This window comes from Acinonyx jubatus, chromosome E4 (assembly GCF_027475565.1).
Source record: "Acinonyx jubatus isolate Ajub_Pintada_27869175 chromosome E4, VMU_Ajub_asm_v1.0, whole genome shotgun sequence".
Classification (NCBI taxonomy): domain Eukaryota; kingdom Metazoa; phylum Chordata; class Mammalia; order Carnivora; family Felidae; genus Acinonyx; species Acinonyx jubatus.
Genome location: NC_069395.1, coordinates 58,319,272 through 58,343,970, shown reverse-complemented (window position 1 = coordinate 58,343,970; position 24,699 = coordinate 58,319,272). Strand labels below are relative to the sequence as shown.

At 52.5% G+C, this 24,699-nt stretch overlaps 1 protein-coding gene across 2 annotated transcripts in view; it reads right to left on the bottom strand.

The window, feature by feature from the left end:
- Nucleotides 1-24,699, bottom strand: part of CD247 (CD247 molecule) — a 73,020-nt gene that overhangs the window by 6,552 nt on the left and 41,769 nt on the right. The window lies entirely within an intron of this gene.

Here is a 24,699-nt window from a genome sequence, read left to right as displayed (position 1 = left end):
ATTTGGTGAGCCCCCCCCCCCCCAGCCTGAACCCGGCAGTCTCACTACTCACCAGTCCCAGCCCCATGGCCTCAGCTTTGTCTGTCCCTGTCCCTGAACCCCTTCCCTTCCCCACACACTTATAGTTCCGGGGTCACACCTTGCGCCTCCGGACCATTTGCCTCTGTGCCTTTGCATGCACTGTTCCCTCTACATATCCTCTCCCTCTGTCTCCCTGCAGTTCTGCCATCTGGTAGAATCGGATGCACCCTACAAAAGGTAGCTCAGAAATCCATCTAGCCTGTCCTATCCCCAAACTGCCTGTGAGCCGCTAATCCCCGCTGCCATATTAACCTTTGTCCATTTAGTTGGCGCTGGTATTTTAATTTTTTTAGTGTTTATTTATTTTGAGAGAGAGAGGCAGAGTGCGAGTGGGGGAGGGGCAGAGAGAGAGGGAGCCACAGAATCCGAAGCAGGTTCCAGGCTCTGAGCTGTCGGCACAGAACCCGGTGCAGGGCTCAAACGCACCAGCCAGGAGCTCATTGCCCTGAGTCGAAAGTCGGACGCTCGACCGACTAAGCCACCCAGGCGCCCCTTACGCTGCCATGTTAGGGCAACGGGGTTGGAGAAGGAGCTATAATAAATGTCTTGGCTAAATAAAAGCAATTTTATTTCAAAGCTCGCTGCACCGTGAGACCTGGGTTTCAGACCGTACTTCCTGCCAGGTATTTGCAGCGACTCCGCCCCGTGTACCGGGCCCGCTACTTGTCTCCGCCCCTGCCAGCTAAGCTCCGCCCACAGTGGCGGCTTCTCCCAAGGTCAGAGTGCCCTCTGGTGGCCGCCTGCAGCCCCGCTGTGGGAGTGGATACCCTGCCCTTGAGCGCTGGCTTGCCCTTACCCGTGGGGTGACTTGCGGCACGTTAGTCACCCTTTCAGCCGCCTCTTCTGTTAAACAGGGTGAAAATGCTAACATTTCTTTAATGTTTACTATGTGCCAGGCACCCCTTTAACGGAATAACTTGTCAGAACCTCCCAACAGCACGACGCAGAAACACACACAGAACTTCAGGTTTCCCCAGCAGCACACACACACAGCGCGAGAGGCGGCCGGGACTGTGCTTCTCTGAGCCCTCCTCCCCTGGGTCCGGCCCTGCCCGCCTTTCTCCTGGAGCGATGTTTGGGCTTCTCCCGCGTGCTGTGTGACTCAGGGCGGCGGCAGGGTTCCTCCCCTCCCCTCCCCTCCCCTCCCCGAATCCTCAAGCCTGCGACTCCCGCCCGAATTCAAGACCCCCTCTGGGCCCCAGGCAGCTGATCTCTTTGTAAACGTCCCTTCCCACAGCCCCTGCTCAGAAACTACTGATGACCCGGTCACTCAGAACTAAGTCCAAACTCCTCATCAGGCCGGGCTCAGGCCCGATCCAGGCCCAGCTCCCCGACACCCTCCCCACGCTGCCTCTCCTGCTCCGGTGGGAAACATACTGCTCTTCCTTGGGCTCACCAGTCCTTTCCTACCCACCTGCCTTTCCTCTTCCCGCCTGCCGGGCCCAACACGCCCCCTCCACTCGGTGTGAAATGGGGCTCCTATCCCCCCACCTTCGCCCCTGGCCACTCAATGGCTGATTCTGCACCCGAAATTCTGCACCGGATGGAGGTGCAAGAGCCTGCCTCCCACAAAGCGCTCCCCCCCCCTCCCCCGCCCCACGTAACTTGTCCGGTTCTGAGAGTCCCCTCCACCAAGCCTCTACCCTGGACATTGGAGCACAGAGTAGACGTTCCTTAGATAGCGTGGGCTTTTCAGGGAAGATGAGGGGGTCCACCCACGGTTGGCCTGCCCGCTGGCCCCCGGGGCAGGGCCAGAAGTCCCCTGCTGACCACAGGTAGGCGGCTGAAACCCTCTAGGAGGTAAGCCAGCCCCCAGCAAAGACCGCCAACGCCGGGGGTGATTTTTTTCTTTGGGGACTGGAGACGAGGTGTCGGCGGCAATTTATGGGGGTGGCCGAGACTCAGAAAAAGGGCTGGGAGAAAAATCGCTCAGCTGCCTGACACATAAAATGAGGACAGAAAAATGACTGGACAGTAAATTTAGAACAAATGAGAAGAAATATTTCTTCCTGTTGGGCAGAGCCAGCGCAGTGGGGGAGGGGACTTGGTTGCCTCCCCCAGAGATAAGTAACAGGGACAGGTTTTCTCTCTGTCTTCCTTTCTTTCTAAAGAGCAGCGTGATTTTATGGCCGATGACAGGTATGCTGTGTGTGGTTTGGTCAAGGAGAGGATATTAACCGCAACACGTTTCCCGGGGAAGGATCTTCCTCCACCGGGTCCAGCTGTGCCTGTGCTGGGAGCAGCGGGCCTGAGGCAGGCGGTGATAGCCTGGAAACTTCCCCAAAGGGACCCAGGACCTAACTCGATTATGTAACTGATCAAATATTTCTTGGGCATCTGCTCAATGCCAGGCGATGCTGAAATAGAAGGGGCCCCGGGTGGGGTGTCAGGCAGATTCTCGCCCTCCCCTTGCCACAAAGCCGCTGTGTGGTCTTGGGCAAGCCGCGTCACCTCTCTGGGCCTCAGCTTCTTCATCTGCAAAATGGTGGGTAATCACCTCTACCCTCAGGGTGTGGCGAAAACAAAGGGAAAAAAACGTGTTGGGAGGTGTTCTTGTAAATCTCCTCCATAAGGACAATGATGTCTGACCTCGGGATGAGGCCTTCTGAGTCCCTGCCCTCATGGGGCTCATGGCTACAGCTTAGAGGGGCTTCCCTCGAACAGCACGTAGTTTTCCGGGATGCCAACCCAAAAGCATGAAGCAGAGATACTTCCTGCTTCCTGCTTCCGGTTTCTTCCCTGCACCCTCACCCCCAAGGCAGAGCTCCGGCGGCCTCCTTTCCTGATCCATTAGCACACATTCTGCAACCTGCATCCCATTCAGTCCCAGAGGGAGGGAGGTGTTTAACAAGCTGTATAAGGCGGCAGCTTTCCTGTACGACAGGAATTGTTTTATCGCAGTTCCTGCCCTCTGCCCCAGTAACACGACCTGTCTCATCAGGTGATAGTGAGGATTAAATAAGATATTTATTACAGGGTGCTGGGCCCAGCAGGTAATAATAACGTGTCTGCTATTATTGTCGCTGACTTTTTCCCCCCCAAATCACCACCAACACATTTTTTTTTTTTTGGAGAGAGAGAAAGGGTCAAATAGTATCAGGAACGTTTAACCCGGGTGGGATGAGAGGGGCTCCTGGGTGGCTCAGTTGGTTGAGCGTCTGACTCTTGATTTCGGCTCAGGTCCTGATCTCAGGGTGGTGAGATCTGCCCCCAATATGGAGATGGCTTAAGATTCTCTCTCTCTCTCTCCCTCTCCCTCTGCCCTTCCCCAACCCCTCTCGAAAAAAAACAAAAAACAAAAACTTTTTTTTTAAATAAATAAATTAGTTGCATAAAATTGTTTCAACTGGGTAGGACGAGAGACACTGGCGCCCCTAACTTCCGGGTGTTCATAGCCACACAGCGAACCAGATCCTGCACAGGGGCCGTCACCATTGAACCAGTGGGCATTTGATGAGGGGGCTGCCTTCTGAGCAGTCACGTGATTTCCCATTCAGAAAATGCTGCCTTCCCATCAGAGGAGTAGGGTTGAAGAAAACAAAGGCAAGCTAACAATAGCCTCCCAGCACAGGCCTAGGGGTGACGGTGGCCAGCTAGGGAAAGGGGACAAGCCCTATTTGCAAAGTGGGAGAACACGGCCTCTGGCCGGGCTGCAGGACGAGAGCTGGGGATGGGCTCTGACCCCATGAGCCTTCATCTGTCCAACCTGGACCCCCACGGGCCATTCCGTGCACAGGGCACACTCAGCTAATCTGGAAAAGAAGGGGGTTCGGCCCCAATTCCCATGCCCGCTCCACCTTCCCCAGGCCTAGCAGGTGACCCCATCCACACGTCCCCACCACGCCAGAGCCCTGCATCTGGACACAGAGCAAACATGGAGACTGAAGTCCAGGTGGGCCGGAGCACATCCAGGTGTCGTAGGGCTGGAGGCGTCAGGCAGGTGCTCCCAGATGGAGGCCAGGCCGAGACGGGGGTATTTTAAGTGGTTCTATTTACTCCAGGACAGAGCATAACCTGATGACCCCTGCCCAGCAGAGCAAGCTGGAGCCTGGGAAGAGCTGGCCCTCCGCACTCAGGCACGTCCAGTACTGAATACGGGATTGGAACATGGGGGAAAAGAGGAGCCTGGCGCCCAGCCTGCCCTTGTCCGTGGTCGTGAGGTCACTGCCCGGCCTGCTCACCGCAATCCCCATCACAGACTTGATACAGCTCAGGATGGCCAGGGCCTGGCTGAACTGGGACCCTGGCCTCTGGTCACTTCCCAGCCCCCTGCCATCACACTGTCAGCCACCAGGCAGGCATCGATGAGGTGGGCCAGCAGGTTACTGTCCCGTACGAGAACCCTATCTCCCAGCAAGTGAGGGAGCGAGCAGAGAATCCCAGCAGCCCCTCCTCTTTGAAAATCTCAGTGGTGCTCAGCTGGACCTGGCCTCCTGGCCCACAGACCAGACCATGGACGCATGGAGAGGACCCGTAGCGGGCGGCCAATACGTGGGACAGCGCCCGATCATCATCCCTAGGAGTTCTCCTTCTCTTCGGACAGGCCTTGTCGGAAACCTGCCTGATCTCGTGTGCGCACAGACGATGCACCCTGAGCCCTGGCCTCAGGCCCCGGCCCTCCCCCCTCCCGCCCCCTCCCCCCACTGCAACATCCTGCTCTGAAGCCCCCCATGGTGCCACCCTGATTACTCTGATTTTGATTTTAAGCATAATAAACTGAAGCTTTCCGGCCTGGGCCTGCCATGTGGCCCAGGACCTGGAACAGGTGAGACGCCCAGAGGAGACGCCATGACAACCAGTGACGGATCCCAGCGTATCTACGCCTACGGTTCACTGCATCTAAAAGTGTCATGAGTCTCAGTGAGAGTGAGCCTAGCCCTCTCCATACACCTTTTTGTCTCTATAGAAGTCCCGAGTTCGAGAAGTTTCTCGACACGGACCATTAACAGAAGACCCCGGGGCCCCAGAGGGCAGCCGAGGGAGGCACCTGCCCTTACAGAGTCTAATTGCTTTGGGTGAGGTGTATTGAACTGTACTGTTTGTCTCCCAGACGGACTGGGAGCTGCTGAGAACAAGGAACACAGGTCTCCATCTACCCGGGCCTGCCGTTCCTGGAAGCTAGTTTAACACACTAGCCCGTCTCCACCTCCAGCCAGGCTCCTCCCCCAACACACCCTGTTGGGGGAGCAGGGCGACCCCCCCCCCCCCCGGCTCCCTCAAAGCCAACTGGTAAGATGCCTTGCATCTGAACCCTGATTTGTACTTCTAAAGTTACTTCCTGTGCCTGATCGAGCTCGAGTCTATGAGAGCCCAGAAGGTGGGCGGGGGTGTATTATTGGGCCCAATGCAACGTGGGGCAATAAGCTGAGACCAGAGGCGTAAAGTAACTTCCTCAAGGACACCAGCAGGCTAGTGGCAGAGCTGGACGAGACCACTGCGTCTCCTGACGCCAGGCGCTTTTCTCGCCTCTCTGCCTCGGGTGCGCCTCACCGGTGGGTGCAGGACCGAGTGTTCACCCAGCTCTGAATTCACCGCCCTTACTGTTCGCCGGGTTCTGACGTGCCGTCCCAGCAGCGTGGGGGCCTTTCCTGTGTCCCCCGTCCAACAAGCCCTGGAAAGCACAGGTGATACCTTTTGGTTTCACTTGCCCATTTTCCCTCCTCACCTGGCACAGCATAGGCTGTAGAGCCAGAAAGACTATTATTCAGTCTTAGTCTTTCAATCTGCCTCTTACTGGCTTTGTGTTTGGGGGAACGGCTTTCTTAACCTCTCTTGAGTTTCGCTTACCCCGTCTGCCAAAGGGGTTTAACAAGACCGACCTCACAGGGCAGTTATGCAGATGCGCTGAGCTAACAGGGCCCGGGGAAGTACCCCGCCCAGTGCCACGCGCTCAGCTACGGGCTCAGGTGGCCCTTCTTCGCCACCACGGCAGCAGCGGGCGTCCCACTTCTCGCTCTCGCGTGCCAAGGTTGGGGACAGAACCTGGTCCGCTCCCCAGCTCGGGATGGAGATGCCCACCTTCCGCGGGTCTGAGGATAAGATCGGACGACGCACAGGCATCGGTGTGACGTGCCTGGGACACTGGGAGCTCCGGTGCGGATGCTCTGATCGCTCCTGGCTTCACGAAAGGGTACCAAGGGAGCTTGCGTTTGCACTCAGCGTACCACTTAGAGAACTCTTTGCCCTCGCATGATCTGATTTGATCCTCAGACCAACTCTTCATGAGATGGGCAGAATTACCGCCGACTCTGTTTTGCGGACAAGGAGATTAAAGCCCAGAAAGTTCACTCGGCACAGAAGTTCCCAAGAGCATCTGCTGCTCGTTCCCTGGTCTTTCCCCTTTCTCCCGGAGTTCCCGCTCTCCAGAGAGCCTCCCACCTTTTGTAGGCATTTCTTCGCTGACACCTTCAGCCTCTGCTTGGATACCCTGGGTGACAGGGAGCTCACCACTCATCAATCGCTGGTGGAGAGCTCTGATTTTCAGAGTTGTTAAAAAACAGCCTTGGGCCTAGTTCTGCCCTCAGAGGCACAAAGAACACAAAGTCTCCCCGTTCTATAACGCGGCCTTTAAAATCTCTCCCGTGTCTAGCTGGTCTCCCCCTTAATAGGAAGCACTTAGGTATCACAGCAAGAATAAATCCTTTGAAGGTGGAGAACTTAGTCCGGGTGGTGGCTCTGGCACTTAAGCACCTATGTGACTATGGAATAATTGCATAGCTCTCTCACAGGGTATGTGACATTTAAATGCATTTAAATACATTTAAGCTCCCGGGATACAGGCGCTAACAGCATCGATGTGCATCATAAAGCCCACAGTTCCGGGAGGACCAGCCAGATCCCAAGCCCCCTGACCACGTTTTGCAGCCCCAAACCTGAGCCCAGGGTCGGGCTGCTGCCCAGCCCCACCCCCAGGCAAAGACACAACTGGTGATGACATTGCAGGCTAAAAATTTAGAAAACAGGAAGTCATGTGTTTTCAGGAAGGCAGAGTGGCAGCAGTCCTGGGGTGCCTGTGCGGGGTGTGATGCCCGGCTCGCGGACCCAGACCTCCCCTGCCAGGGGGTTTGCTCCCTTTCACCGAACAACTTTCACTGCCGCAGGAAAGATAGACACCTGGGTCATGACGATAAACATCAGGTGAAGCATATGTGGGTTTTCTCATTCGGTCCTTACAGTGACTGTGAGAGTACAGCTGGGGGAACTGAGGCTCAGAGAGGTTCATAATGTGCCAAAGGTCTAGATCCAGGGTTGAGCTCAGGCCCGTCTAGAGCTGCAGATACTATCTGGTCCAGAATCCTAACCACCCTTTGGCTCTAAGCTTGGACAACTCACTGGCCCTCGGGGCTGGGGAGAGGCGTTCCTCTCCAGGCTGAGAATGGACAGACTCCTCGGAGGATCACGCCACATTAGCAGATGTGTTTCTAAGTCTACCCTTGGCCTTCGTTTGAGGGGGCAGGAGGCTGGGAGGCCTAGAGGATTAACAGGGACGGAAGGCTTGCTACCAAAGTGAGGCTACTCTGGGCCTCTAGAGGCTGACGCACCTGGAGACAGCCGTGACCCAGAGAACGAGTCTACGAAACGTGGTACCGTATAATTTCTTGCTACTCTGACTTGCCACGGCCTCCTCGACCTCCCCTCCTCAAATGTTGGATTTCAAACGCTCGTGTTTCATTGTAAAGCTAAATGTCTGGTCATAGCTACGCACAAATCATATATTCCCTAGACACGGATTCCACAGCAAAGGGGAAGAAAGTTGTTGGGTTTCTTAAAGGTAACAGGATTATGGAAGAATACTTGCTTTCGCGTATCATTGTTTCCACGAAGTTTGTTCTGATTCTGTGCAATCATTTTTAAAAATTTTCCTGTGATCACTTTTCTTTTTATTTTCAAGTAAATCGACTCGTTATAAAAGTGCAGGAAAGTACAAAATAATCAAAATCACCCATAATACCACATTCAAACACAGCCACTATTAACGTGACAGCAGATTGCCTTCCAAAGTGTTTGTTATTTTTAAGTTATAATCATTCTATGTGAAATTTTTTTCCCTGAAAAAAAAAGTCTGTCGTTTCCTGTTAGCATTATAATTTAACATTATATTTTCATGTTATGTCAGTTATTTATATCCCATGTTTCATGTTATTTCATAGGCTTACTGGATATCCTTTCTAATGGTTGTGTAATAATTCTTCTGCTATTTATTTACCATTTCCCCATTGAAGGTGGTTTAGTTTCCAATTTTTCACCATTGTAAATAACTCTGTGATGAACAGCTTCATTCCTCAAGCTTTCCACAGGCTTAGAATTCAATCAATAATACTTTGAAAAATGAAAGCTAAGACAACTAGTCCGAAAGAAATATCAGCAACGGATATAAATAGGCGATTCTCAGAGGAGGAAAAACAAGTTGCTTATAAACATTATAAAGAGACTCTTAATCTCACTGCTGGTTAGTACTGAAAGTACAAAATGAGAGAGAGACACGGATCCTATTTTTCATGGATAGTCAGAAGGCCTCAGCTGTGAAGATATGTGAAGGAAGGGCACCCCTGACGAGGGAGAGCAGAAGCAAAGGTCCTGTGGTGGGTCCAGGCCTGGTGTATCTGAACAGCAAGGAGGTAGATGTGGCCAGGGTGGCATGAGAGAGGGAGAGTGCTAGAAGATGAAGGTTAGAGGGTAAGAGGGTGGGGCGGGGGTGGGGGGTGGGGGTGGGGATTAGTTAGAAACTTCTCAGCCAGTAGATTTTTCTCTGAACGAGAGTGGGAGCAATTGTAGGACTTTCTCTCTTTTTATAACAAATACACATTATTTTTGGAATTTCAAGAATGTGAATACAATTTAACAGACAAAAGCAGTCAATTGGAATAAACTTTGTTCATGGTTGCCTGGCGGTGGGGGGGGGGGGGGGGGGGGAGGTTGCCTGGAGATGCCCAGGCAAGCTGCAGGCCAGGCCTAAAATCCAGGCTAGGCCGCCAGGATGCCGACTGCCCTGTAAAGATCATCCACAAGTTGTGCAAGTTCATCTGAATGTAGTAATCTTTATCTCTCCCTGCCCTTGCCCCATAAACCAAGCTATGGTTTCCACACAGAAAGGGGTGTCTTTCTACCGAGAGGATGCAAATCCCTTCATTCTTGTGCTTTTTCATCATTCGGTAACATGCCTTCAGCACCCAGCTCTTTGTTATGGGCTGAATTGTGTCCCCGCCAAAATTCCTGTGTTGAAGGCCTTGGGACCTCAGGATGTGACTGTGTTTGGAGAAAGGCCTTAACAGAGGTGATTCGGCTAAAATGATGACCTCGGGTGGACCCTAAGCCCACGTGACTGGTTGATCTGGGCACGTCTTATTTGCTCCACTTTGCAGATGAAGCCACTGAAGGTCAGGGAGGTGAAGGGACTCTCCCGAGGTCCCGAGGCGCATATCAGCAGAGCCTGGATGAGAGGCCAGGCCTTTGTTCGTCCGCCCGCGGCACACAGCCCTCACATTATGCTCTCGAACATTAACACGATTTAAAAGAAATCCACTCTATCAAATCCCCTCATGTCAAAATTCCAAGGCATGATTTTGCCATTTCTCCGAGACTTGAATTTATTCTGCAGATCAGCCCTCATAGTATGCGCGCACACGTAGACACACACGGATGTTTGTTACATAGTTATTTGCAGGAGCAAAACCAGAAAAACAGAAACAACGGAAACATCCACCAGCTAGGAACCTAATTAGCAAATTTTGGTATATTCCTATGTAGCAGTTTAAGAAACCCGAAACACAACAGATAGCTCTGTATGTGCTGCTGTGGAAAGAGCTCCAAGATAATTAGGCGAAAAAAGCAAGCTCTGGAATGCATTTGTGTATGAAAAAAAGAAAGACATATTATGTAGGCTGCGTATGTATAATTATACATAAAGAAAGACATATTATGTAGGCTGCGTATGTATAATTATACATACAGAAATCTATACCTGCTTAGAGTTTTTGTTTGGGATGATGAGAAAGTTCTGGAAACAGTCGGTAGTGATTGCAAACAACTTTATCCACTGAATTGTACACTTAAAAATGGCTAAAACGGTAAAATTCTGTTTTGTACACTTCACCACCATAAAAATGCTTCTACATCTATGCCTATATCGACATTGATATTGATAACATCTTTATACACAAAAAATGTTCTCCACACCTTAATTCAGGAGGAGCCAGGAAAGGAGGAGGGGAGGAGTTTACTTATTTCCCATGAATGTCGTGAGCCCTTAAATCACACGAAATGTGGGCGGCACAGTGCTAGGCTGGGCAAGAGTGGACGCACAGGGACTCATCCTCGAACTAGGTTGCGGCTCGGTGCCTTTCTAGTGATCACTCACTGGGGTCTGGAAGAATCTCCAATATACAGACATTTTCGCTATAACGCCGTTTTGGGAATACGGTTACATTCACGTAGGAACAGGACAACCCTAATGCCGGCAACCGGCAGGCATGATTAGTATCGATGCTATTATTATCCAGTGCTGCCAGAATGAGAGGCAAGGTCTGTCCCTTCCCCAAGGCCGACAGGAGCACCAGCCCGTCTGCCAGGAAGCGGGAGATGAGAGGAGCTCTGGCCACAGCCTGGGCCACCAGAGCCGCAGCCCTCAGCGAGGCGGGCACCCAAGAGGCCGATCAGGCTTCTGGGCATCTGCAGCTGAGCAGCCTGGGCAGCTGAAGGCAGACCCGGGCGGGGGGGCTGGGACTGCAGCCCGTTCCGCGTGCTCTCGGAGCTGCCCTGCAGGCCCCAGGCCATTGAAGTCACCCACCTCCTCAGGGCTCCCCTGGCACCCATAGCAGACACCTGCTGACCCCACGCCCCCTCCAGCCTGGGGCTTCCTTGTCCACCTCTGTAGGCCCTCGCACTGTGCAGGACATGGTGGCAGGCTTGGGGCAAGGCACAGGCACAGGATGAGGCCTCGAGGAGCACTTCCCACTGCACCAAGTTTCTCAGAGGTTGGGGAGGAAACACTGTTTTGGTTCTAAATCAGACCTGGGCCTGAGTTTACTCCTGGGCCAGAGTAAACTGCTACTATGCGCCCCAGGATTTGAAGAGGCCACGCGCTCCGGGCCTGTGGGGTTGGGCCGCCTCCTGGAAAGGGGAAGGAGAAGAACGACTGGCTCCAGAGGCTTCTCCAGAGATGGCCATCCCCACACTCACTCCTCGGGCCCCCCCACCCGCGGCCTGACCCGGGGGCGCCCCCCGCCCGGGCTGTCAGAGCCCACCCAGGCGCTCTCGGGCGCGGGGCTCCTCACTCCGACGACGCCTAAAGCCCGGCCCTGCCCGACCCCAGCCCCGGAGTCACCGGCCGAATCCATAAAGGGCAACCTTGGCCAAGAGGGAGAGGAAACCCGGGCCCAGGGAAGGGGGCCGAGGCCCCGCCCGCGCGGGCGGCCTGGGCGGGCTCCCGGCCGCGCCCCCCAACCCCCCCCAGGGCGGTCGCCGGCGGTGCGGTTACGGGAGCAGCGGCCCCGCCCCCCCTGCCCGCAGCCGTCTCCTCCTCGAGGTTTCCTGTTGAGCTGCCATCCAGGGCCCGGGTTATCGCCCGTGATCTCCCATCTAAACTGCTCACACACTCAGGCGCCCGCCCCCACTTGCGGTCCCTTTCCCCCGAACCGCACCGCCCCAGCCCTCTCGGCGCTCACAGGTCGCCCGGCCCCCGAGCCGTCGGGGGCGGCGGGACGCCGGGGTGGGCGGGGCTGTTTCCCAGGCGTCGGGCGGGGGCGGGGGCGGGGGGGGGGGCATCCGAGGGTCCCTCCTGAGAGCCAGGGGTCCGCCTGGGGTGGGGACGGCGACCGGGCGAGGGCTCGCCCAGGGAATGCCCACCCGTGTCCACCGGCGCGCGGGGTCTGGAGGAGCGAGACGCAGAACCCCGCCGGCTGGGCCTCCGCCCCCAGCGCGCTTCCCGCGGGAGCAAGCACAGGGGTCTCTCTGTTCTCACACAGGGGGACTCCACATGTCGTCAAAGCTGCCGCTCTCACAATCGGCAGCTGCTTTCATTTTGGAGCCCCGCTTGAGCGCTGTTTCCGGGCTTTCCTGGGGCACACGCCCCGCCAGGGCAGAGCCCTGGATCTGAGCTCGCCCTCTGATGGGGCACTGCTCTGGGGACTCCAACAGCAGGCGCCGGGACCGCCGCTGTGCGGTGGGGGGAGGGGGTGCTCCCCCACCCCGGGACAGCAGTGAGGAGCCATTGCTGGGGAGGCCAGTGGCCCAGGAGGTGGCGACTTTCTGGTTTTCTCTGACTTGAGCTGACCAGGTCCCGTTGAGAAGGTATTTACGAAAAATACAGATGCAGAGAATTTTGACTTGGCAAGACAGCAAAAAGTCAGTTGAGCTCGTTCCTGGGCACAGAAGGGTTTCTTTGCTCCTCTTGGCCTGGAGCCCCCGGTTTGGTGTGGGGCTTTGTGTCAGAATCGCCCCCAAGCTGCTGAATTAGAGTCTCTGGAGCTGGGTCCAGGGATCTGTGATTTAACATGCGCCCCCATAGTCTCATGTACACCCTGCTTCCGGGACCAGTGCCTTCTGGGTTGGTTGGCTCTGGAAGATTCTCTGAGTGCCTCCGCCCCACCTGAGCATTTGTGGACAGGCCGCTCCCTGAGGGAGGACAGCCCCGAGGCTCTCCGTCATAGACACAGAGCACCCTGATGGGGACTAATACACACTCCATCTCCTTTGTCAGAGAGACCCCCGGGGGAGCCACGACTGTGACGTTGCAGATCCGTCTCGTGTCCATTCCCCACGTTTATTCGTGCCGATGTGTGATCGCAGGTGGACATCATGTCGTACCTAGCAGGGCTGACTTTGCTGGAAATATCCTGACAGGGATGGTCCTGCCCTGCCTTCTTCACATCCAGTCACATGCTAAGGACCGGCTTCCGGGGGGCCCTGCCCAGGAAGACCTCACAGCCACCTGGGTCTTGGGAGATTCTGAGCAGCTGGTGTGAGATGCCAGCCCGGGGAGGGCCGGGAGCCGGGGTGGGCGTCTCACGCTGCATCAGCACTGTCTCGGAGGCGTCCTTTGCTCCTGGTAGGGGAGCCACAGCTGCTCTGGGCAATTCGGGGACTCGGAGTGTCTTCCTCAGGGCTGTGTGGAAATGGGATGGGGGTGACCGGGTGGTCCACTGCACGCTTTAGTCCCCCTTGCAGGGTTAGCTGGTCACAGACAACAAGCCCGGTTTCCAAACAGAGCAGAATGACCACCAAAGGAGGGAAAAAACAAAGAAATGTCGCAGCCAAATCCGAGCTGGCATCCTGCCCCCATATCCCCTTCCCTGATGTATCCTGGGTGGAGAAGGAACCAAATCACCCGCCCACCCTGTTAGAAGAGAACAGCTGAAGTGAAGCCAGCCAGCGGGGAGCACAGGCCAGCGCAGCCGTGGCCAGAAACGAGCGCACTTCGTTTTCCCAGGTGCTGCCTATGGCCCTCCGTCCAGTTCTGGCTCCCCCTGCCCCTCCAGGGATCTGCTGCACGCCTTTCTCCGCCCTAGTCTTGCCCCAGCGGCTTCCAGAGCCCCCTCCCACCGCACCTGCCAAGCATCAGTTATTTTTAGTGCAAAGAGCACTTTATTTGTTGCTCTCATTGTGTGGAAGGGGCTCCTTCCTACTCAAGTAGATTGCAGGTTGCTAAAGGGCGAAGACCACGGCTCCTCGCTCTTCTGTTCCTACTGCTGTCGGTAGGAAGCCCAGTGGTAGGAATTTCGGGACTCAGTAATTCCATAATTGCTTGGATAACGGAGGCACGGATTCGTTGACTGGCTGCGTAGTGGTCATCAATGCCATAAGATGAATTTTGCCCCGGACCCATCGAAGAACCTCCGAGTTGGAAGAGAGACCATTTGTATGGGAGCCTTGGCTAATGCTGTCATGCAATGTGTATGTCCTTGGGGAAGCTGCTTCCCTCCGGTTTCTTTGCCTCCACAACGAGGGCCTTCATATGACAGTCTCTATGGTTCCTTGCAGCTGTGATCAGTGTTCAAGCCGGCCATCAGAAAGAAAAATACTTAAGATCTCGTAATGAGGAGACATCACAAAGTGTCGGTTCCCAAGCGTGCGCTCCACCGTCCCCGCTGTCCCGGTGGACGCTGTCACTCACATGGGACGTGAGTGAGTGGGCGGGGGACGTGGCAGCTTCCGAGGCCTGGAGGGAGGAAGGTGGGCAGGGCCTTTGCTCATGGGTGGACCCCCGGGGTGAGCAGGCCCCTGGCCCCACCAGGATGACACCTGGACAGAGAACAGGCTGAGGGGCTGACCAGCCCACTGCTTCCAGTAGGCCTGCGCTTACCCCAACCTTCCGTTAGACTCTCCAGCTCGGCAAACTTTCACTCACCTCTCAAGGCTCTGCTCAAATGTTACCTCCTCTGGAAAACTGTTGTGCTTCCTTCAGGCAGAGCTAAGCTCCCTTCAGTGGGCACCTGTTTCTAGTCTATGAATCATGGGTTACATGTATTGGTTTTTTAAAAAAAGGTGTATTTATTTATTTTGAGAGAAACAGAGGGCCTGCGAGTGCATGAGCCTGTGGGGGAGGGGCGGAAAGAGAGGGAGAGAGAGAATCCCAAGCAGGCTCCACGCCGTCAGCACAGAGCCCAGTGCGGGCTCCCACGAACTGCGAGATCGTGACCTGAGCCGAAATCAAGAGTCAGACGCTTAACCAACTGAGCCACTCAGGCGCCCCTAAATCTATGGGTACACAGAATATTAGTGACATGTTCAAATAACACATTCAATATATTTTCCTTCAACCTTCAGATACCTGTTCAGATGAAGTACCTCTAAATTACAGGGATCCAAATGTGAACCTTGTAAAAAAGGAAAGAAAAGAAAAGAAAAAAGGGTACAAGAAGTCCAGTACTTTCTTTGTATTTCCAGGCTGTAGCGTGTGGCTTGTATTTTTTTCACATCAACAATTGGACACATCGCTTTAAATTTAGAAAAACTTCCTGATAATGAATCTGGGGGTAGAAGAAAACCATACTGAGCATATCGCTTGAGAATGTAGTTCACATTCCGTTTAAAGATAAGCAGTATTTAACATGATAATATTTCTGACCTTTCAGACACAGCAGTTCTTGACACATTTTTGCTAATTATTCGATGATGGGTCTGTTCCCATTAAAAATTAAACTCCACTAGGGGTGCCCGGGTGGCTCAGTCGGTTGAGCATTCGACTTCGGCTCAGGTCACGATCTCGCGGTCCATGAGTTGGAGCCCCGCGTCCGGCTCTGGGCTGACCGCTCGGAGCCTGGAGCCTGTCTCGGATTCTGTGTCTCCCTCTCTCTCTGCCCCTCCCCCGTTCATGCTGTGTCTCTCTCTGTCTCAAAAATAAATAAACGTTAAAAGAATTTAAAAATAATTAAACGCCACGACATCTGGAATATATTTTATTCTTCTTTGACTCTCCAGTCCCTAGCTAGCTCCAGCATGAAGCAGGTAGTCATCAGGGTTTGATGAGTGAATAGCTGATCAAGTCTGGTAGGTTTTGCTTGAACCCTTACTCTGAGGCTGAGCCCGGAGAGGGCTGCCTCCCTCATTTCTGTGTTTCCAGCTCTCTCCCCCTAATCCCTTCAAAAGTTTGACAAGAAGAAATAAGATTAAGACTAAGAGCTTTACGTCTTCGACGTTGAGGCACAGAAGTAAGCGTCAGAGAAATCTGCCCCCTGTGTGCAGGAAGATGCCAGAGACAGACCCCGTTTCCCACCCTCCCACCCGGCCAGGCAAGGCTGTTTCTGAGCTCCTCTGAGTCTGAGCAGGGGGGAGAGGGGGAGGGCCGGCGGGGGCGGAGGATGCCAGGAGGGAGGAGGGCCTTGCGCGTTTCCAAGTCTCCCGTGCAGGTCGGTTGTGAGGTCGTGGGGCTGCTGGTGGGCCTGAAGCCCAGCTAGAGGGGGAAGGCTTTCCTGGAGTGTGTTTGTCAGTTTGGCAACCCTCGGCGTGCCCAGCAGCCCACGCCCGGCCAGCGCTCGCCTGTGACGTACTTCGTTTGCATGGATCAAAGGCCCCACAAAGCCTGCGTGCGCCCCTGCAGCTGGGGACGTGCTGGGGGACGTGGGCGGTGGTGGGCTGAGGGCTTGTTGGGCTATCACCTGTCTCCCAGGGACGTGGTTCACCCTGTGGCCTCGGGCCCCAGCATGGGGCCTCCCCCTTCTGGCGAGCCTTGGGCCCGTCACCTCCCCTCTCGCCGGCCCCAGTTATCTCAGTTTGGTCAGCAGGGCGCCTCCCCAGGACCACCAGGATCAGTGAGGTCCGCTCCCAGAGCCGAAGGTGGCAGGTGCAGCACCCTCCCGCCATTCTCGTTTCCCTGTGTGATTCCACCTCTAGATTTGTAAGTAGAGACAGATTCCGGTATCCCTGTAGAAAAGCAACTAGAAGACCATACAGCAAAGCATTCCATCTCGGTTTCTGAAATGGTGGGTGCTTTACATCTTTCTTATGCCTTTCCCTGTTCTCATATAAGAATATGACGCTTTGAATTAAGAGAGAGTGGTAACGGTACATTTTTGATGCCTTGTATTAACCACCCCTGTCCTCATCCTGAGCCCACTGTAGGTCACTGAGCATCTAACTCACTCTGCATTCTTCAGGCATACACCAGCAGGATGTGGGTAGCTGATGGCACGCTGGCGTTAAAGACTGGTGCAACCGACTCACGGCACAGCAGAAGCTGCAGGGGGCCAGCGGGACACTCAGCGCGGTACAAGTCGCAGAGGCCTCGGCCTCCGTCACCGGCCAAGCAGCGCGGAGCCCGTGTGGAGCCCAGGAAGCTGATGGGAGCACACCTACCTCCTCATCCCACTCGGGGCCCCACCTCCCCGCTCACATCCCAGGGCCAGGACCACGCTGGACCACTGGCCAGGTCACAGGCCAGTGTTTCCGGAAGCGGTCCCAAAACGCAGCTTGGTCTCCGGGCTGGCAGAGGAGGCCTGTGCCTGCCGGGCACCAAGCGTGGCCCTGCAGCTAGACCCGCGTGGCGGAGGGAAGGGAGCCCATCCCTGTGACGGGCAGGGATGCTGGCAAAGTGGCTGTTCTGGGACCCGGGAATCTCTGCGTGTGTATATGAGCGGATCTGAATGCATGAATGCCCGGGGAAGATCGCCCAGGGGAGAGGTGCGCCTGGGGCCTGCAGAGGGCAGTCAGCTCCAGCCCCATTTACAGAGGAGAGGCACCTGGGCCACTTCCTGGCCTCCTTCTGTCTGTAATGTCAGAGAATGTGAGCGGTCGATCGGCAGAAGGGGCAGACTCCCAGCCTGGTAGATCTGCCCTCCGGCCTTTGCGGCTGCGCCCCGTCCAGTCCTCCTCCAGCTTGCCTCCCGCCCCGTCCTGTCTTGTTCCCTCTAGTTTTCTCTTGTTTGTCTCCTCCCCACATTTCCTCCGATTCTCCCCTCCCAGCCTTTTCTTCCTCTGTCATTCTCGCCTCCTCTACCTCTCCTCGTACACAAACGGTCCCTTCTGGAGGCAGCATCACAGCCTGGCACCTCGGGTAGCCTGGGGTGACATGTTGCCCAGCAGCCCCGGCCCTAAGGGCTTGGGGACTGTTCCTTTGGCTAGACCCGGCGCTCCGAGGGCGGTCAGCAGGTCACCCTTCCCAGCATCTGCACAGCTTTTCTGTGTGTCCCCCGAGCAGGGCAGGAACTGCCCTGGACTACTTAGAATATAGGTCACCCTGTCCACTCTAGAATAGGAGTCCCCCAGGGAATTGCAGGCAGGTCTGCGACATGACCTATGACCTGGGCCAGCAAGCCTTTCTTACTCCCCAGACAGGCCAGGTACAGACAGCAAACTCACATTGCCATCGGCTGCCCTTTGCAGCAGCACCCAATTAGCGCTGCTCATTCCTGCCTCCCATCTGACTTCAAATACCCAAAGCCTCTGTAGCTGGAAGCAGAGACCTTTTCTTTCCTTTCTTTTTTAAAATTTTTAAATATTTGTTCATTTTTGAGAGAGAGTGCGGGTGGGAGTGGGGGAGAGGCAAAGAGGAGACACAGAATCCGAAGCAGGCTCCAGGCTCCGAGCCGTCAGCACAGAGCCCGACGCGGGGCCCGAACCCACAAACTCTGAGATCATGACCTGAGCTGAAGTCAGACGCCCAAACCAACAGAGCCACCCAGGCGCCCCAATCATTTCTTGGTTTCTAAAGGAGAAGTGGGGGGAAGGGGTGGGTAACACACACACACACACACACACACACGCACTAATTCACACAAAAAAATGAAAGTCGTCTTCACGGAGGCAGCCTGCTGGGATATTCAGAACCTGGGTTTGTAATTTGCGTCTCTCTTCTCTTGATCCTGCACATTGGCCTCCAATTTAGTGCAAACTTGAACTAAACCTGGGCTAACTTATTAGCTGAACCCCAAATTCAAAGAGTCATTAGGTTTTCAAACAAAATCTAACTTTTAAGCTTAACAAGAGTAGACCTCCTTGAAATGAATGGTTGGAATTTGATCTGAGTCTACATAAATTTATATCCTAAGGTTATTAAACTAAGGAGAATGCCAACCTACTGCCTGAATTAAAACTAGTGATTCATTTCAGCTAAATACATTTTCTTTTTCTGTGAAGACCACGCCCAATTTAAAGGGGCGTGGTCGGGGGAAACAGGACAGAAAAGGTTTGTTTGTTTGTAATGTTTTGTTTGCTGGCTTAGTAGCACACAGCCCTGGAGGGGCGTCAGGGTGGCTCGGTCGGTTCAGCATCCGACTTCGGCTCAGGTCAGGATCTCACAGTTCGGGTTCGGTACTGACAGCTCAGAACCTGGAGCCTTCTCGGATTCTGTGTCTCCCTCTCTCTCTGCCCTGCCCCGCTCGTGCTCTGTCTCTCTCTTAAAATTAAATAGACATAAAAATATAAAAGAAGCACACAGCCCTGGAGATGCCCTTCTCATTCCACAAGACCACAGAACACCCCAGGAATTCTGACTCTGGCTAAGAAGACACACGTCTTTAATAACTGCCCCCCAAAATAGAAACCCCTGCAGTTGAATGTTTGGCTGTACATTGTTTTTCTCCAGAACGTGCCAATTGTGGCACGTAGCAATTGCCTTTTTATTGGGCATTAATAAAGCTGTTGTTAAGTGCCCTTCCTTTGATAAGCTTAAATTACAACCGGAAATAATAAGCTTACAATCTCCCCCCCCAGCCAGATGCCACTCTTCTGAAACAAAATCACCCCGGGATTGCAACCGAGCTCAGCATGAAGCCACAGTGTTCTGCATCCCAATTTGTGATGTATTGAAGGCAGCTTATTTATTTGCCTAGCCTGCATTTCTTCCTGGGTTTTTACAAACACTTAGCTCCAAATACAGAGGCTGCCTGCCTGCTGTGAGTTGTGTGTTGGGTTCCTAAACAACCCCTGTTTTTCTTCTGGGGAGGAGGAATTTAGTTTCAGCACCGGACATCTCTAGGGGTTGCATGAGCCAGTAGTGGCTCTGAAATAGTCTCCTTTAGCAAACTCCCGGAGTGAAGCTGCCTCGGGCTCAGGACTGGCTGCCTCCTGGGTGCTTTGGGCACCGGCGCTGATCCCAAAAGCAGTTAGGGGCCCCAATACCTTGAACTCCCCAAAACTGTTTTTCTCAGTACCCCACTCCATCCCCCCTTCTGAAAGCAGAAGGCCACTGCAAGCAGGGTGAGTGAAGATGGGGAAAAGGGAAGAATTCTGCCTGTAGTTTTTCTGGCTCCAAAACACCTGACAACCCGTGACAGCACTAACCTGAAACTTCACTCATCTCTGTTTTAAAGGCAAAAATTGTCAAGTTGATGTAAAAAAAAAAAAAGCAAGGACAAAGAACAAGGGAAGCACGATTACTGACTGCAATATTCACCTGCCATGAACCTCTGTCCTCTTTCCTTCTCTCCCCCTTTCCCTCCTTCTTTTCCTGTCTCCTTCCTTCCCTTCCAAAGACCTGTCCAGACATGGAAAAGGTTTACAAGCCTCGTGTTCAGAGTTCTGGAAGCACTCCCACTGCCCCACCCCGACCTCGTCAGCCTCCCCGGGGCCACCAACTTCTCCCCAGCCAGAGGGCAGCGAGACAGAACGCAGAAAGCCGCAGATAGGCTCCCCACCTTCCTTGGCTCTGCACCTGTAGTGTTTCCTCAGCTCCTTGTAGCCGAGGGAACAAGAAGTAAAAGTGTTGGTTTCCCTGAAATATTGCGGCGAGTTTATTTATTTCACAGCAGGAATTATTTATCTAGCCCGGGCTGCCAGAAAATTCTGAGCATCTAGTCATTTGGAGGTCATCGATGACTGGCCATGCCCTCTCCATATTTCTCTGGCTACAGTTAAAGCAGTTCTTGGAGTAGTCAGCTGGGTGATATTAACTCCCTATCTTTCTTCTTTGCTAATTTGAGTGCTCAGATGATACATGGCCAGGCACAAACACACTCCTGACAGCAGTTGCCAAGGAATATTGCTTTTTTGGACTTTGACACCCGCTCCAACTTTGAGAGGAATTTAAGTGATATTTACTGCACAGAAATTCCTCACTGGAGCTCTGCTCTTCTGGCTGAGCCCGCTGACAACACATTAGATTTATTCTGGCATCTACTAGCCCGAGACTCAAACTTAATTAACTTCACTGGGGGTCTTGGTTGATGCTTTGAGCTGCGGGCGCAGTTCGGTGCAGACCTCATGATTGGGACCAATCACCATGTTTAGGAGTACCTCAAATGAGACAAACGAACAAAGAAAAGAACCCTCTCCCTCGCACACTTGTCTGACCATTTGCCGGGGTACCTCGGACCTCCTTCAGGGAAAAAAAGAAATCAGTTCGTCTTTGGACTGACAGAGCCGGACGGTTCTGTGTTTGACATTTGAGTCCATCTTGACATTGTATCACTTTGGATTTTTTTTTTTTTTTAACGTTAGGCCTGGGGACTAATGATGTTGGGGAAATTGACACTTCGCGATAATCCGAAGCCTAATGATTTCCCTGCCCTGCCTTTTTAACCCCAACTTTTTAAAAGTCACTCAAATGCTGAAAATAAACGTGAACTCAATTTCATTCATGAGGGAAAACGTGTGTTTATATGTGTATATATAAGCATGTGTATACACATGCATGTACTCATATCTATGTGTATGTGAGTACGTGTGTAATGTACATGGGGGTGCTCAGGGGTGGGGACTGTTGAGAAGTCCGGGGAGTGATAACCCGGTAGCACAGCCCCACTGGCCGGAGCACCTTGGTTAGTTAGTAAGTGTGAAAAGGCATCAGAAGGCCTGGCTCTTGTTCCAAAAGTACTTCATCCTTTTTAACCACCTGAAAACTCTCATCTCCCATTTGGGATGTTCAAAGACACGAATTCTAGGGGGGGATGTTTTCCGTTCGACAAATAATTCTTCCGTGTTGGGTCATTACCAGTCTCCCGCCTGCTTCTCTCCCTTGGCGACTCAGAACACGGCACTTTGCAGATAAACGGGAAACGCAGTAAAGGTTTATGTCCCTCGCCACCCCCCCCCCAACCCCACTGGGGGACCCTGGCGGAGGTTGGCCCTGGCTCTAATTGTTGCTAGGGTTGTGCAGCGCAGACCAGAGTGCTGGGGGCTGTTCTTCTCGGGCTTGCCTGGTTTTCGATCACTGTTTTGGCCAGTCCTGGGGTTCTGCTTTATTCTCAGATTGATGTGTCTGCTTATACCTCCAGCGGCACCGTGTGCCCCCACCCCTAACCCACTCAGATGAAACGCGGCAGACTTGCTCACATCCCAGTGACCTAGGGCCTCTGTCTGGTTGCTTTAATATCCATATGGTACGTCTGTGGGCTATTTCCCACCCTGGACACTTTCTCATTCCAGACATGTGGTAACAAATCGAAATCGCAGAGCCATATTACGTGCAGAGTTCTCCAATCCCCTCAGCCAATTCATAATTGACTTTTAAATCATTTAGGTGCGAAAGCAAATAATAATAGCCCTACTGTTCAGCAGCTAATAAATTCTAGCTCATGAAAACTGAGGGAGAAGGTTTAGACCATAAAAATTAAATATTTATATAGATACTATATCCGCATAGACATATAAATGCACATACACACGCATTTTAGGCATCACTATTCATTTTTAATTTCTGACGTGGTGTTCAGTAAAAAGAGATTTCCAGCGGAAAAAAAAAAAAAGAAAGGAAGACTTATTGCTTCCAAATTAACGTAAGAAAACACCCCTGTGATAGCATCCTCCTCCCTCGATAAAAGAAAAAAAAAAAGGGACACAAAAATATTGAATTGACAAAATTATTATCTTTTCTCTGTGGTGAGAAAGGTGACTTAATATCCATAAAGAACTTAGAGCTCCCTCAGTTGAAGGATGCTCTATAAATACCAATCATCATTATAATTTATTATTGAACAGACTCAATTTTTTCATCCAAGCCATTTTTCAAACCTCTCATAGCACAGGCCTGTCTGATGGGGGCTCCGACACAGAGCCAAAACACCTCTCCCAGACACGGAGAAGCCATCAATCAGTTTAATGTGAAGGTTCCTCCAAGTCAGCCTCTGCTAGACCGACGGGACCACTTGAGCCACCTGCCTTCGCTTCAGCCCGGCGACTTACACTGGGCCCACATCACAGGGCTCAGTCCTGGGGAAGGGCCGGTCTTTCCACCCCGGCCACCTTGCTCCCAAGAAGGGGACACCGAGGCTAGGGAACCCTCATTTTTCTCTGCCCACCACCACTGCCAGCCCTGCCTTCTGCTAACTTGTAACCCACAAATCTACAGGGGTTAACACTTCTGCTCCCCACGAACTGGTCACTCTTAGAAGTCCTGCACCTACTGGTCGGTTGTGAACCGAGGGGATGAGAAAAAAACAACGCGCTCTTTCCTTCCAGGCAGTGGAAGGAAGCTAGGCTCCCAAGCATAGAAAAGACGCAAACTGCCCGCAAAAACAGAAGTTGCTGAAACTGAAAAAGAAAAAAAAAAGTGATCAGGTTTCAAAATAAATCTTTCAAAAACTTTGGCAAGCGAGAATGACACATTTGTGGCACTGAGTTCACTGAACGTGCTGGACCCAAACCTGAGGCCCGTAGGACTGATCCGTCGAATTGGAAGACGGAGACCCATTTGATTTTCAGGAAGGCCCAGCCACACAATCAAGGGATTCACTGGAGAAGGGAGTCAAGTCTCTGCCCGTCCTTCAGGACTGGATCGCTTCCCAGTCCACTTAAGAGCTTATTGTTGATGTGGATACCCTGACACGCTAAGATGGTCACATGCACTGAGTCAGCACTTTTAAAAGATTTAATTAAAATTTTTAAGTAGACTCTACACCCAATGTCAAACTCAAACTTACGACCCGGAGATCCAGAGTCGCGCGCTCCAGGGACTGAGCCCGCCAGGCGCCCCAGAATCAGCACTTTTTTCATCTGATGGTTTTGTTATCCAGACATGATTTTTTTCTCAAGAACAATATTGTTAAAAATTAAAAAAAAAAAAAGAACAATGCATGATTCCTCCCCCCCCCCCTTTTTTTTAAGAACTGGGTCTGAAAGGAGAAAGAGAGATAAAGGAAAATGTGCAGGCGAACGACATCAAGTTTGAGAATAAATCAATGCCAAGTGTTCCTTCAGTCACTGAAGACCTGTAACAAAGGGCCAGAGTGGGTCCCTGGGCCCCTGCCAATGCCCCTGCCTCCCCCGGTGTCTCGAAGGGACTCGAGAGTCAGGCTTTGGATCTCTTTTCTCATCTTGAACTCGCTGCCTTTGTGACCTCATCCCTTCCTTCTTGGGGCTTCGAAATACCTGCATATGCTGTTGACCCCAACAGTCAGACCTGCAGCTCCAGCCACCCCCCCCTGAAATCCACACTCGGACCTCCACTCCGTGTCTGATGGGCCATGGGGCTTGCTTCTGCTCCTCCCACATTTCTGGAGACCTGCATTTCCGGAGACCACGGGGTAATGTTAGGATGAATTTGATTTCTCAATTCAAAAGTGAGGGGAGGATAATTTTATATTCTATATAGCCTTTCTGATTATAGAGGTAAAAATGTTAATTATAGAAATGTTGGAAACTATAGAAGAGCGTGAACGAGAAAATAAAAATTTCCCACAACGCCCCCACCCAAACATAATCACTACTAACATTTTGCTGTATTGTCTTCCAATGTTTATTCTAATGCTTTTTTTTTTTTTTTCCAAAACTGGGGTCATAGCCCCGTTTTTGTTACTTTTTACTTAGGAATGCCTATTCTTGACTGTCCTTAAGTATTGTTATGTATAGTTATTTGGCAACCCCCCATATTGCCAGAAGTATAGGTTTTTGTAGATTTTTGAGTATTCTAGGGTTGCAATAGGTATCTTTGAACACAGATATTTTTATTCCTATGATTATTTCTCAAGAAATAAATTAAGACACATGGAAATACATAACTGAAGGGAATAAATATTTTTGAGACTCTTTAAGCTTAGGGCTGATTACTTTCCAGAAAGACGGTGCCAATTTACACAGGGCAAATGTTTTTTGTTTTGTTTTTAAGTTATTTATTTATTTATTTAATTATTATTTTTAGTAAACTGTAAACCCCCTATGATGCTTGAACTCACGACCCCAAGATCAAGAGTCACATGCTCAGGGCACGTGGGTGGCTCAGCAGGTTGAGTGTCCAACTTTGGCTCGGGT